The sequence below is a fragment of the Pinus tabuliformis genome, chromosome 4_1, assembly GCF_031772625.1.
Source record: "Pinus tabuliformis cultivar Carrire ecotype Pingquan chromosome 4_1, CPIR1, whole genome shotgun sequence".
NCBI lineage: Eukaryota > Viridiplantae > Streptophyta > Pinopsida > Pinales > Pinaceae > Pinus > Pinus tabuliformis.
In genome coordinates this window covers 869,333,718-869,349,592 of record NC_142303.1, presented here as the reverse complement: position 1 = coordinate 869,349,592, position 15,875 = coordinate 869,333,718, and positions in this window count along the sequence as shown.

Genomic DNA, 15,875 nt, shown 5'->3' with positions numbered 1-15,875 from the left:
CAGAGAGAAGATGGGTGAGGTGAAGGACCGAGTGTGTCCAGAAGCACAGTTTGGGAGAAACAGTGCTAAGGTGGATATCGCCACCATCCAGGATTTGGCTCTTAAGGTGATATTGTTCACCGTCACGTGTGCAGCTGGGGTACAGGTGCCCCATGAGGCAAGCAAGAATCATCTGTTACTAGCGACAGAATGCCTTAGCCCCACCATCTTTGACTGGGCTACCGCAGTGACTACCAACATCAAAAGGCAGCTTACAAAGTGTAAGCGCGGAGAAGTGAAACAGTTTGGGTATGGCTCGATAGTGGTGTCGTTCTTCTTGGAACGATTACCCCTCTTTCGGATGCAGGGAGCTATAGTGGCTGATCCATTGCCACGGGAGCCTAGGATGGCACGCTGGGCAGCATTGATGCCCAGAGGAGGAGGGGGCCAGCAGATGTCTTGGCGGCCCGAGTTCTTCATCTGGCTCCGTCATCAGCTGATCGTAGTGGAGGACTGGCCATACGCAGGAACTAACTTCATGGGAGACCCAGACCTCCCACTGCTAGAGGAAGAGGAATGGGAAGAGGAGCTGGGTATGATTTCTTCATTTTTTGATGTTTTATGTATTTTAATTTTTTTTGTTAATATGTATGTTCTGATAACAGTCATATGTACTTGCACATTTAGGCCCAGAGCGACCAGCCGGCATATCTCCTATAGCTCGTAGAGATCAACCTGCAGCCGACCCTCAGCAGGCAAGAGGTGCCCGGGGGGAGGAGCTGCTGGTGCAGAATCTCGAGGGTCTTACCCAAGGGATTCCGGGCTATGCTAGGCTGGCGGACGTGCCCTTCGAGTACCAGAGGCACACAGTGGGAGTACCGACTCGCGTCCACCGTCTGCTGAGACGTTTGGTGCGAGCGGTGACATGCTATCATGAGCATCACCGTGATTAGACGCCTAGGTTTCATTTTTGCATATTTTTGAGGGACATGTCGTCCCAGGATCTATCAGGATGAACATGTATTATTTTTTGGACTATGTAACGCGCATGGCGCAAACATTATGACACACACGTATATATATACATATGCCTATGGTTTATTATTGTGCTTTCATGTGCTTGCTTGTATAATGTTTTGATTACAAATTACGCAAATGTCTATCTAATACATGATTAGCCAATGCATCAGATAATGTGTTTAATTGTCGTGGAATATGCTGATATGTGATAAAATCAAAGTTCCTTTCTAACAATCTCACATGTAAATACAACCTTAGAATGCGATGGTCTCTGACGGAATATCTCCCGTTGAGCTGGTGGACGACAAGTTGAGAGTCCAGGTTTACTACCAATGCACGAATGCCGAGATTAATTGCTTCAGCAAGTAGCTCAATTACAGCACAATATTCGGCGACATTGTTAGTGGTACGACCCAAACAGACACCTTGAAAATCTATCAGCTCGCCATGAGGATCATAGATCACCCACGCCGCAGAGGAAAAGTTGCGAGTACTGTGGCAGGCACCATCAGCGAAACCAACATAAGGTGCATGAGACATCTGCACAAGAAGCGAAAGACACAATAAGTGGCAGTTACGCCTTCACACCAACACAAAACGTGAAATCATACACACATAACACACTTGCTAAAAACACACGTATGTACAAACGAGGTGCACGAAATCATGCATAGTACTTTTTCAAGTACAGCCCGTTTCGGGGCTTCCCGAGAGGGTTCCCTTCATAATCAATTAGCTCGTAGGCCCCTTTTTGCAAAACCTTCTTGACAATGTAAGGGCCTAGCCACATAGGCTCGAGCTTTCCTGCTCCCAGCTTATCCTTTGCCTGATCGTATAGCAGGACTAAATCTCCCTCAACAAAAGAACGTGGATGTACAGTCTGATCGAAGTGAGTCTTGACTCGCTTCTTTTGTGTTTCGATGGCCAAAGAGGCCAGGCGACGGGTCTCATCTAGCCGTTCCAGGTAAAGAATGCGTTCTTCTAATGGAGTAGTGTTGGGAAGTAGTTCGACAGCTAATTTTAATGAAAGGATTTCGCACTCGATTGGAAGGGTAGCCTCTAGTCCATAAACTAGCTGAAATGGAGTAAAACCAGTGGCGTCCTTCACGGAGGTTCGGTAGGCCCACAAGGCAGGGAACAACATCAAATGCTAGTTAGACTTATGCATGCCAACGGTACGCTGAAGCATTGTAACCAAAATCTTATTGATAGCTTCAACTTGGCCATTGGACTGAGGGTAGTATGGAGTCGAACTATCATGCTGCAAGCCTAGCTGGGTTGTTAGTTCCGACATCATATGATTACGGAAATGCTTCCCGTGATCAGTGACGATGGCTTGAGGGATGCCGAATCACGAAATAACATGGTTGAATAAAAAATGCGCCGCTGTGTGACCGTCTTCAGTTAATGTAGGCATCGCCTCGGCCCATTTAGTAAAGTAATCGACGGCAACGATAATAAACCCATGCCCCCTGGCCGAGCGAGGGTTACAGGTCGTATAATCAATGCCCCATTTTGCAAAAGGGCCGACGGTGACAACAGGGTGCAATGGAGCGGGAGGCGCTCGCATCTTCCGCTGGTATATCTGGCACTCATGACAAGAACGGACGGCAAGAATGCAATCCTTAAAGATAGAGGGCCAAAAGTAGCCAGCACGGAGGATTTTTTGGGCAGTAGCATATCCGGACATGTGACCACCACAGGCACCAGAGTGGCAGTCATTCAAGACACGCTCAGCTTCCTCGAGAGTTAGACAACGACGGAGAACAGAGTCGGCGCCAAGGCGATATAGTGTGTCCCCAATGATACGGTATGGTTGAGACTGATGACAAATCCGTCGCCGAGCGTCTTTGGACATGCCAGGGCGAAAGGAGGACGTCTGCAGATATATAATGATATCCCTGTACCAGGGGTCGAGGGTGCTGATGAGAAATAAAGTCTCATCCGGAAAGTGATCCTCTGTGTGAGAGGGCGGGGAAGAAGATGGCAAAGAGCAAAGTAACTCAGCAAAGACAAGGGATTTATTGGACTTGGCAGTGGTAAATTCCAAGTCGAACTCTTGGAGGATGACAATCCACTTTGAGTACTTGCCCCCCAGCAACTGGCGTGACAAAATATACGTCATGGGGTTGCAATCAGAAATCACGGTAGTAGTGCGCAGCAGAATATAATGACGGAAACATTGGACGGCACAAACGACGGCCAAAGCCAATTTCTCGACATAAGCATATCGAGTTTCCGTATCTAAAAGATTGTGGCTGAGATAATATATAACATGCTCAGTGCCATCATCGTCAGCTTGAACGAGAACCATGCCGATAGTGGTGTCGGCGGCGGCCAAATACAGAGTGTAGTCACGATGATAATTCGGAGGACGAAGCAATGGAGCAGAAACAAGGAGACCCTTGAAACGCTCAAAAGATTCCTGAGCCATGGTATCCCAATGAAAAATCGTGTGAAACCTTTGGCCACCTCGGCATAGTTTGGAACGAAACGTCGTAGAAAATTTGCTTTACCCTGCAAGCTTTGCAATTGCTGTAAAGAAGCAGGGGGAGGAAGGTTCACTATAGCCTCGACTTTAAGAGGATCCAAACGGATGCCCTCTCGGGAGACGACAAACCCGAGAAGTCGGCCGGATTCAACGCAGAAGACACATTTGTGAGGATTGAGTCTAATTCGGTAGTGTCGACAGCGAAGAAAGATCTCGCGAAGGTGAGTAGGGTGATCCTAGCGTTTGGCTGAATGAGCTGGAAGATCATCCAGGTATGGCTGTACAATGTGTCGAATGTCATGAAAAGCATAGGACATTGCACGTTGGAAGGTAGCACCGGCATTTTTGAGACCGAAAGGGAGCTTCTTATAGGCAAAAGTGCCCCATGGACAGATAAAGGCGATCTTGTGTTGATCAGCGAGAGCAATATTGATCTCGTTATATCCAGAAAAACCGTCCATAAAAGAGTACATTTCGCTTCCGACACACTCGTCAATAATTTGATCAATGAATGGTGTGGGGAAATTATCTTTAGGACATGCTCGATTAATATCACGATAATCGACACAAACACGGATTGTACCCTGTTTTTTATTGACATGTACGATATTGGAAACCCAATCTGTGAGCGGGATAGGATAAATAAAACCGGCTTTAAGAAGCTTCTCCACTTCGGCCTTAATAGCTGCAGCCTTTCTGGGGTGTACAGGGCGTAAACGTTGACGAACAGGCTTAGCACCTGGGTACGTGATTATCTCATGCACCACTATGCTAGGATCAATGCCGGGCATTTCTTCATAGGACCATGCAAAGACGTCACGAAATTCGCGAAAAAGATTGGAATAAAGTTGAATTTCCTCCGGAGTACAAGTGACTCCAATATGAAGATGTTCGACAATCCCTGGTTTCACAGAGATGTCGATGGACTGGGTTTGCGTAATGTTCGCCATATTTCCTTCAGAGGACACTTGATAAACTTGGATAGGTGTTTGAAGGATTTGAAATGGGAGACAAGGAGCAAACCGCTCGAAACAAGTAAGCATATCCTGATGGGCAGGTAGAAACGAAGAACGATGGTGAGTATCATGCCAAGGAGGTTCCTCGAGAGACATAGTCTCAATAATGGCTTCGTCGGAAGGGAATGTTTCTTTTAAAGGGTCCGAAGAAGTCTCATCTACCAGCCCTGAGGATGGATGGAGAACCTTGCTCGAAAGGGCAAGTTCAGAAGAGGGAGTCGATGCAGCAATGATTTCGACATAGTTGAGCTCGGCAGGACTCAACGGCATCTGGTCGCCCCAAGAATCTACTTGGTCGGTGGGAGGGAGGATCCACGGATCAGAACAAGTAGTAATCATATTGACGGAAGCGACGTTAGGAGGTGGGAGCGGAAAAACACCCATGAGGGCGGGATCTTTGAAAAACCCGGCGCCCAGACTCTCAGATGATCTGGAGGTATGCTCCACAAAAGGAATATTGCCCTCAGAAGAGGAAGCGAAGAATGACAGTTGGTCTGTAGTAACAATCTTCCCTTGATGAGGGAAACGGATGATACGAAACAAAGATGAAGCTACCGCTTTCATCGCGTATATCCAGCTACGTCCGAGAAGGAGGTTGTAGGTAAGAGTAGCATCAACAACTTCAACTTCCATTTCGACCGTCTTCCCCTCCAAAGAGATGGGCAAACGTTGGAGTATACCATAAGGATGAGATGCTCTTCAATCAAAAGCTTCCAAGGTTGTGGGAGACTGGCTCAGCGTCGGAGATCCAATAGCTTTCCAACATGCAACAGACATGATGCAAGTAGAAGCACCTTCATCAATGACTGTACGATGAATCGTTTTGGAATCAATAATAACCTGTATAAGGAATGCGATTTGGGGAGGCAGTCTCTGCGTATGGCGTTCCAAGTCAAAAGTAATTAAATCCGAGTCGGCCGGGTCTATGCCACCGATAGCGGATAGCAAGGACTTCCTCTGAGAAGGGCAGCTCTGGAGAACTTCTAAAGCGGACATAGCCGATGGAGTCTGAGCTAAGTCCTCAACGATATTGTAGTGCTGTGCAGCACGAGCATTTGGGTTGTAAGAAGATTTCCGGAGTACTCCTTTTGGAGGGGGTCGAATAGGCGTCTCAGTACTAGGTCTCTCGATGTGGAGCGGGCCTGAACTGAACGGAGGAGCACTAGAGGGGACCTCAGGCTCTTTCCCGGCAGATGACGGATAATCTTTTGTTCGAGTACTGATATTGACAAGTATTGTTCCAGCCATAAACACTTGAGAACCGAAGGAAGAGGGAGGTTGAGAGGGGTCAGCCACCATTTGAGTTTGTTGTGAGGGAAAGGGTTCTTTGAGCACCGCAGGAGTCCCGGGAGCGCCTTTCAACAAACGACTAACTTCGGACCACCTAGGGCAGTCTTTGGTATAGTGATCTTCATCACAGATAAGACAAGGATACTTGGGTTTGCGCTTGGCACCTTCCTCGGGCGGAGGTTTAGGGGAGTCATGTTTAGGTTGATCTGGCTTATTCTTCGCTTTCCCTTTCTTCTTTCCTTTTGAGGCTTTGTCTGCCGTGGTGGACTGAACGGCATTGACCTCGGAAGTAATATTCGAAGTGGGTGTTACCTGAGAAGTATGTTCATTCGAAGCATTTGATTTTTCCTTCCCAGGGTTCGCGGAATTTTTCTTCGAGGATGAATTAACAGAACCAATAATACCGTCAACAGTTGGTGTTGGTGGGGCTTTGGATGTTCCTGGTCTCGGGGCGTCACGCAGATAATCATACAATGTACCTCACTGAGAATAAACCAAGTCAAGGTACTGAGCGCACACGACGGCTTGCTCTTCAGTGACACACGCCCCCATGGCAATGTCCCGAGCTATTGGGGGAACGAACGAAGTCGTAAACCAATCGGTAAGAAGTTGGTCGGGAATCCAAAATTTGATCATACGTCTACGCCGTCTCCATTCATGGATATGATCAGAGATATGCGTAGCCATTGTCTGTCTTAAGGATGTCAGGAGGTGTGTACCCGTTTCATATCGAATGGGCAACCGAAAATGAGTGAGAAATGCCATAGCCAACGAGTTGAAATCCTGAAAGGATCCGCGATTGAGCTCAATATACCACTTAGCTGCAGAGCCAGTGAGAGTCCTTTGAAAAAGGCGAAGCCGAATTGAATCATCAAGCCATGAATTGGATGAACACCACAGGTGATAAGTCATAACATGAGCTTGTGGATCTTCATTAGCTTTACCATCGAATTTTGGACAGTCACTGGGAATTTTCGTTGGAACCGGAGGCCAATATGGATTATGGAGAATAGGATCATTGGTTAGTTTGGACACATACGGTAATTCTAAAGTCGCTAAGAAAGGTAACTGAGGGTTGAAGGACATCTGGGGTTGCTGGTGGGATGGAGCACCAGGGTTCCAACCAACTGGCGGTTGCCCCCATGGGCTTGGTCCGGACAGATTTGGCCCCATAGGGTTTTGTCCGTAGGGATTTGGGTTCTGCCCCCCAGCGTTCCATGGATTACCAAACGGTCCTGCAGGAGCGCCATATGGTTGCGGATAATTCTGATAAGGATTCGCCTGCAGTTGTTGATAATTTTGATATGGGGCAAACAAAGGTTGCCCTTGAGGTTGCTGGTAACCATACAGTGGCTGGACTCCAAACTGAGTCTGAGAAACAGGCTGAGTTTGATAGACTGGTTGGGATTGAACTCCAACTTGCATTTGAAGACCGGATGGGGTTTGGGGTCCAACTTGGGGCAAAAAATCGGGTTGAGCAGCGCCAGAAGGATGTCGCCAAATTGTTGGAGAGGTAAATCCCCTCTGCGGACAGAGGCGATCCCACTAGCCCAAAATGGGTCTAGCAACAATCAATTAACGCTACCGTGCAAGTTCCTAGTTGCAAATTGAAAGTGGATTATGAGAACCAACCTGGAGTCCAACGCTAGTGTCGTCGACGAGTTGATACTCTCGTTCCCTTGCTCCGGCAAGTCACGATCCTCACGATCTCAGCGAATGGATACCTGCACATGCAAAGAACGAAGCGAATACGAGCATAAAATCCACTAAATACAACTATACATCGGTCAGAAAAGACATAGATCAAACATCATCATAATGAACAATAAGATCGGAACCATAATGATAGTCGTTTATTAATGAATAATCAACAGAGAAAAATACAACCAAAGTTCTGACGTTGAATCTCTCCTCTGGCTGGGCGAGCAGCTACATATGTCTTGCAATAGACCTTTCTCTCTCTTTGATTATGACTACACAGCTCAGACTTCCGGCAGCATAACCTCCCTATGCTTCAAGACTCTTACTATCACTCAAGACAAGCGTTATCACTACTACAAAACTAGCTTGTCAAATGCATGAGGACATACTTTTATAGATGGAGAAGGGGAAGAAGATACAATTAATCAAGACACCCATTATGGATTGGCATTATCTCCAAAAAGCCACTATGGATAGATGTAAGGGATAGATGATGAATCTCGACATCTAGAAGATTAGCTTTATCCTCAAAAGACTTCATGACTTGAAGGGAAAAAACATCCGGGCGCGTGTTTGTGTAAAAATATTTTCCAAACTTGGTTGGCGCGGGTGTAACTCTAAGACAGAGCGCCAATGGGCGCGCCTTCTTTTGAGGATCTCCTTCATTGGCGTGGGTAGTACACTGTGGACCCGCGCTAGTGGAAAAAGGGCACTTTTCAGGGATATTTTGCAGGAGGTGTCTTCAGGGCACATGAAGTTCATACTTAGGGGAACATAATGCAAGTATTTTTAAGTTATGTCACTTCTCACAGGTCCCGGAATGAGTCCTCCAAAGTACGGGAAAGGGGTAACAGGGACGGTGACCAATGGTGACAAATTATTGTCTAACAACTATACTTATCATAAGTTCGCATGCCCCCAGCATAATGACGCAAAATGAGGTACATGGCCCCCAAGCTGCATTGCATTCAACAAAGTGGATGGAATGAAGGTTCACTCTTGAGATCAATGAAAGACTCGACTTGTATTTTACGAGATCTTAGTCAAAAGACTCGATTTGGAAAGGGAGTTGTTTCATTTTTTAATGAGGTTGACACAGTAAAAGAACTATCCTCATAACCCTTGTTTCATTTTTTAACGAGCTTGACACAAGATCAGGAACTATGCTCCGACCAAGCCTAGTTTCATTTTTTAAGGAGCTTGACATAGGAAAGGAACTATGCTCCGCCCGAACTTCATCATAATGAATAGAAAGTCGGGGCTTCCAAGATTGCCACTCCCGGTGGAAGGGAAACATCTTGGAAGTCAGGGCCCAATGCCCCCAGGACACTATGCACGATGGCGGCATCACTGGATCCAAGCATGGGATAGGTGGCCACGTAGTTGATCTCTGGTGGGGTAGATGCAACTGGCGGATGAAAACTAGGAGGGGACGACAACGGCGCAGGAGGCATCGGGGGACTAACGAATGACACTTGATCGATAGTCACAATTCTTCCATTGTGTGGAAAGAAAACCACACGAAAAAGCGAAGAAACGAGGGCCCCCATGGCATAAACATAGTCGCGACCAAGGAGAAGACTAAAGTGTAAAACACCTTGGGTAACCAAGACGTCTATATAGACGGTTTTGCCTCCCAAAGTAATAGGGAACTTCGGGAGAACTCCTAGAGATGGACAGGCTCCTCCGTCGAAGGCCAACAGATTCTGAGTGACTGGCCCAAGCTGCGGGGAACCTAAAGCTTGCCAAGTAGTGTACGGCATAAGACTGACAGATGCCCCTTCCTCCAAAATAGTGCCAGGTACTGCCTTAGCACAGGCATGTACTGTGATCTGGAAAGGCATATGGGATGGAAGGCGACTGGCGATAAGGCGATTCCAATCAAAGGAAGCGACCAGACTACTTGGTGGGGGAATCGTATGATTGCCCCCATGTGCTAAAGGAACTGAAACAGGACTCTCAGGAGCAGCTGGGATAGGAGAGTCATTTCGGGACTCAGGAGAATCTGAAGAGACGAGAAGAACATGGGCGTGATTCTCTTCCGAAACAGAGTGAGCGAGCGGCGGACTCGAGTCGACACTCTTTCTGACCAATGGTTGGCCTTGAACAGGCTAGGGGCAGCCGGGTTCGGGAAGAGGGGCCTGGACAAGAGAAGAATATGAATCAATCTCTTTGTCAGCCGGGGAACGATCTGCGGCTACAGAGAGATGTTGATAACCGACGGGAAGTTGGGGTGAAGGAGCTGTAAGACTTTCCAAGACAACGGAGGCTTTATCCATGAGTGGACAAAGGTGAAGGGGATGATTGCCTTCACAAAGTCTACAGGGGATTCAAATCTTCCCTTTTCCCTTACCATTCCCAACTGATAAGGTAGCATCGCCGTGAGCCTCAATGGACGATGAGGGGCGGGCCGGATCACGAGACCATACTTCTAAGACCCTGGGGATGCCAGGACAATCACGAAGAAGATGGTCCCCCTTGCATAATCTACAAGGAAATTTGACCTTCCGCGGAGGAGCAGAAGGTGGCCCGACTTCAGGTGTACTCGAGGGGGAAGTTGCACTTGTAACCTCTCCCTTAGGAGCCTTCTTCTTCTTCGTCTTCTTCTTCTTCTTCTTAGCCACCTGGTTACTCGAATCTAGACTTTCACCAGGTGAAGTAGAAGATGAGGACGTAGAAGTGGGCGTAGAAGGGGAGAGATCCACCTTAGAATCAACATGATGTTGTTCAGGTGGAGGGACGGATTGACTAGATGGTGAGACGGCAGGGACCAAAGAGGTTGAGAACAACCAAACCGGCAACCCAACAGTTAACCCTGGGAGGGACAACGTTGCCATATAAGGAGCACCAACATTTCCAAAAGGAGCGAAATGACCAGGGTTCCTGTCAGAGCGGATCCCTGGGTTGGTGAACCCCGGAAAAGTTGCCATCGAGAATTAAAAGAAGCCTACTCAAGCTAACGCAAACAAGATCTAACCGGGTAAATGTGAACGTGGTCGAATAAATTTTAAGACAAAGGAACTGAACTTGACCTTTTCATGTTTTAAGAGTCGAGAAAAGAACAAAAAGGTGACTCTAGTTGCCTTCGAATGTTTTGTGAGCCCGAAGTGACAAACTGCTCAAGTGAGCCTTTTCTTTTAAGGAGTCCGAAAAGGATCAAAAGTGACTACTCTAGAGAAACTAGGCAAGGGTTTACCAAACAAATCCGTAAAACTGCATATACACCTTGGCAATCATATGAAAACCAAGGACTTTCCGTACGGCAGTCAATCTTCCCGAATGCTGTGTTCGGTGCGTTACGGCTTGTAAGGCGGCAGACACGGCTTCCTGTGGATAAAGGATGATAACCTAGTGGGGTCTCCCCTATATATGCGACGGTACGTGGGAGCTCAAGTCCGTGCTAGACCACTATCGAGTCACAAAAGGAGGAATCACCCAACCGTAATGTGAAACAACAGTGACTAGGTTTAACGACGCCGGAGCACGTCTCTAGCCTAGACCTCTAATCAGTGAGCGTTATGTACCAATGCGTTTTTAAGTTTATTCAGTTCATTTTACAGTTGATCTTTGATTAGGTTTCGATTTCCAGGTCCTACCGTATGTAATCTCTCATAATTCCCTAAATGCAAGCTATATGCCAAAAAGTATCATTTCGTTCGATGAACACTAACTACGAGAGAGTTGAGAACTTTTCAATCAAACAAAATGACCATAAACAATCAAGAACCACTCTAATGCAGCTAATGGCAATAAACGAAACTTTTCTTTAAAGTTACTAATCACTAATAACAACGAAAAGCTTTATTTTCCATTAACTAATGCAAAGCAAAAGAGATTGTTTGTTTCTTTTTTGATGGCAAAATGCACTAAACAAATTTTGAGAAACAATAACAAAGAGTAAAAAGACAAATTTCACTCAATGAAAATATAATCATGTCTGTAAATACCAAGGCAGTCCTTCAGAACCAAGAGAATATCTCAAAGACCTCAATGGGCCATGTAATCTAAGCCCAAAACGAAGCCAAGCGAAATCCAAGCGAAAAGAAGAGAATCACTCGAATATCGCAATAAAAAGCTTAACAATCACTGAACAAGTGCAAGAGAGTAACCAAAAAGTTGACTGGACCAACAGAAGACCAAAACTCCTAAGGAAGGCTCGATACACAAAGCCACTAGATGCCCTAGGGCTAAAATGTGAAATCGGTGGAAAATGGCAAACACCCAAAGTATGCAAATGTAATCTATGCACACTTTTCATTCATATCCTGAAAATTAGAATTCTAATTATGCAAGTGTGATCTATGCAAGAGAATTCTCTGCTAGGCCCCTATACTACTAGTGTAACCCCTTATTGTTATTAGTACAACCCACTTATTATATTGATGTACCCATGTAGTGCCCATATTATTACTATTGTGCCCCATAGAAGCCCACTATTGTTATTATTGTGCCCTTACATTATTATTGTTATGTCGGCTCTGATTATGTTATGACCCCTTAGACTCCTATATATAGAGAGGAGGTCTTTTCATTTGTATCATCCAAGAATTGTTCATTTATGTAATGTAAAGGAGGTTTCCCCCTCGAAGAGGCTTAATTCTAAGGCGTTGATCTATCTTTTCTATCTTTTCTTGAGCTGGTTTCATAACATTTGGTATCAGAGCTTTGGATTCTAGGGTTTCGCTGCTCCAAACAGGTCATCGTGGCATTTTCGCTATAACTTTTTTTCTGTGACGTTTCAGAAGTTGCAAAAACACCCATTTGAGAAGAAACCGCGCTGAACCTTGGGTCCGAATTTCAGAACTTTTCGCGCGATATTTGCGGAGATATGATCTGAGGAAGTTGGTATTTTTGCAGACTCCTGAATTACATTCAAAACAGGTGACCTGGGGAAAATCGTCATAAATTTCTCTCTGGGGATCGGATTGAAATTTCGTAAGAAGGTACAGAAAGAGGACGGATTGTAGTTTCTTGTATGCATTGTTCAGATCCAAAGGTCGAAACAGTGACTCGTGGCACGTCGTACAAGTTCACTCTACTGAACTAGTCTATAATCAAGTCATTGTGGGAGATTTCGCATAACTCTTCCTTGGAGAATCCAATTTGGGTCAAACTTGTGGCATTGGAAAGAGGACATAGAAGGCTACTGCAGATCACAAATTTAGAACTAGATGATTGAAAAGTACAGAGATACATCAGAGGCAATATTGAGCTCCTAAAATCAAGAAAAAGCATGATGAGGAAGTTTGATGGCAAGGATCCGGTAAATTGGAAACTTCAAATGGAGCAATATTTTGATCTACATGGTGTACAACTGTTACAAAAGGTATGTATTGCATCTTCATATTTAGAACCAGCTCAATTTTTATGGTACAAAGGGCTTTGTTCTCGTAAACAACTTGTTACTTGGTCAATTTTCACGGAGGAAATGATAGCACATTATGAGGATACAAAGAGCAACACCTTCTTTAGAGCAACACCCCAACAATTGGAAAGAGTAAAAGGGCTTTGTGACATAGTGGAAAGAAAAATTATGGAAACTAGGAAGCATACCCCTCACAACTATAAAGATGGAAGTGTTGTTTCTCCTAGCCTTCCACAACCTACAAGGGTTACACCACAACAATTGGAAGAAAAAAGAGAAAAAGGGCTTTGTTACAATTGTGATAGAAAATGCATTAAAGGTCATAAGTGTGCCGAGAAGAAATTATTTTACATAGAATATGAAGAGGAGGAAGAAAAGGATCAAGAAAGGTCAAAAGAAGAGGATATACTCCAGGAACAAAGCCTAGATGAAGAACAAATAAATCCGACCATATCTTGTAATGCATTGGCGGGAATTACCACTCCTCAAACCATCAAGATAGAAGGACATATCAAGAAGAAAAAGGTGCAAGAAGTGAAAGATCACATTGAGAAAGAAGAAATGAATCCAACCATATCTTTTAATTCATTGGTCGAAATTACCACTCCTCAAGCTATCAAGATAGAAGTACATATCAAGAAGAAAAATATTCAAGAAGTGAAAGATCACATCGAGCATCAAGAAATGAATCCGACCATATCTTGTAAAGGATTGGAAGAAATTACCACTCCTCAAACTCTAGAGATAGAAGGACATATCAAGAAGAAAAAGTTTCAAGCAGAGAAAGATCACATCAAGCATCAACAACAAGTTCTCCAACTTTTAAAGGATAACGCCACTTCGGTGCAAAATCAAATGAAACAACAGGTAGATCAACATCGTAGTGAAAAATGTTTTGATGTAGGTGATTGGGTATTTTTACTGCTACATCTCAAGCAAGCTATTTATGAGAAGGAAATGTTGGCAATACTACATGCACTTAAAAAATGGCGACCTTACCGAATGGGAAGACTCTTCAAGGATGAGGATGTGGAAGCATTGTTTTGTGCCATTTCTATTATCCAACCAGATTGGATAAACGAAGCAAGGGATGAATGGAAGAAGGATGAAGATGTATGGCCACTTATTCAAAAGTTGCAAAAGATCCAAATTCAAACAATATTGCTAGAAATTAAAGAGGAAGGAAAAATCATATTGGAACCTGGAGCAGTCACAGAAACAAGAACCCGACAGCTACGAAATCGATCAATTTCAGAGTATCTCATCAAGTGGAAGAACTTACTCGCTGAAGATTCCACATGGGAGGACAAGAATTTTATACAGAAGCATCAAGAACTACTCAAGCATTGAGGACAACGCTTTTTGAAGGAGAGGGGCATGCTAGGCCCCTATACTACTAGTGTAACCCCTTATTGTTATTATTACAACCCACTTATTAAATTGATGTACCCATGTAGTGCCCATATTATTACTATTGTGCCCCATAGAAGCCCACTATTGTTATTATTGTGCCCTTAAATTATTATTGTTATGTCGGCTCTGATTATGTTATGACCCCTTAGACTCCTATATATAGAGAGGAGGTCTTTTCATTTGTATCATCCAAGAATTGTTCATTTGTGTAATGTAAAGGAGGTTGCCCCCTCGAAGAGGCTGAATTCTAAGGCGTTGATCTATCTTTTCTATCTTTTCTTGAGCTGGTTTCATAACATTCTCAAACACACGATGATTCTAATGTAATATAAGAACCAATCAAGTGCAAATCAAGAAAAATGGGTGTGAGTTCCAAAGATCATAAACTAAAAACACTCAAAGGCGATTAACACTCATACGCAATTTAGCCAAAAAGATGCAAAATTGTGAAAAGATTGAGACAAACCTCCAAGTAATGATCAAAGGAAATCAAATTAATAATTTGCCAAAAAAAACTCAAAACCAGTCAAACAAGACTCTGACACACTCAAGTGATTGAAAAAGGTGTAGCTAGACACAAAACCCAAGCTTGGAAGGCTGCAAACAAGCAAACTGGAAAAGTTCACAGGCCTGGCGCGACTGTCAGGCGGAAAACTAGCGCCAATTGAGGATTGGCGCGGGCTATACACTGGCAAGTGGCGCCAATTGAGGATTGGCGCGGGCTATACACTGGCAAGTGGCACCAATTGGCATGACTGTCATGCAAAAAAGAGCGCCAATCAAGTTTGCTAGCTTAAAAAATAAAAACAAGCAGTCCAAGGCTTGGTTGACAGTATCCAGACAGACCAGGCAGCAAGAGACAACAGAGCATCCAACCCAGAAAGCTATCTAAGCAATCAAAACAAGAGAAACCAAAGAGACAAGACAAACTCCAAGTTGTTTAGTTCGTAAACCAAACCGGAGATTGACTGAAGTGGCGTTGATCTACTTCGCTAATGCAAAGCAATAGCGTTTCGAAGGCTATCCGGCCGTACTTCAGGCTCCGTCTCAAGTTTACAAATTGAACAACAAGCTAACTCCCCAGTGGAGTCGCCAAATTGTTGTGGAGGTAAATCCTCTCTGCAGACAGAGATGATCCATACTAGCCCAGACCGGGTCTAGCAACAATCACACAATGCTATCACGCAAGTTCCTAATTGCAAATAAAAAGTGGATGGTGAGAACCTACTTGGATTCCAACGCTAATGTTCGTAGAAGAGACATCGCTCTTGTTCCTTTGCCTCGGCCGGTCACAATCCCCACGATCTCTGTGATTGGACACCTGCACACGCAAAGAACAACACGAATACAAGCATAAAATCTAGTAGATGCAATTATATATCAGTCAAAAAAGATATAACTCAACATCAAAGATAAGACAATGAGAGTGGAACCATAATGATAGTCATCTATTATTAATAAATAACAAAGAAGAATACAACCATTGTTCTGACGTCAAATCCTCCTTTGGCTGGGTAGTCAGCTACACAAGTCTTACAAAGCTTGTTGGGATGGGAACAAGCCTCTCTCTCTTTGGGTGACAAGAATCTCCTTACTTAGA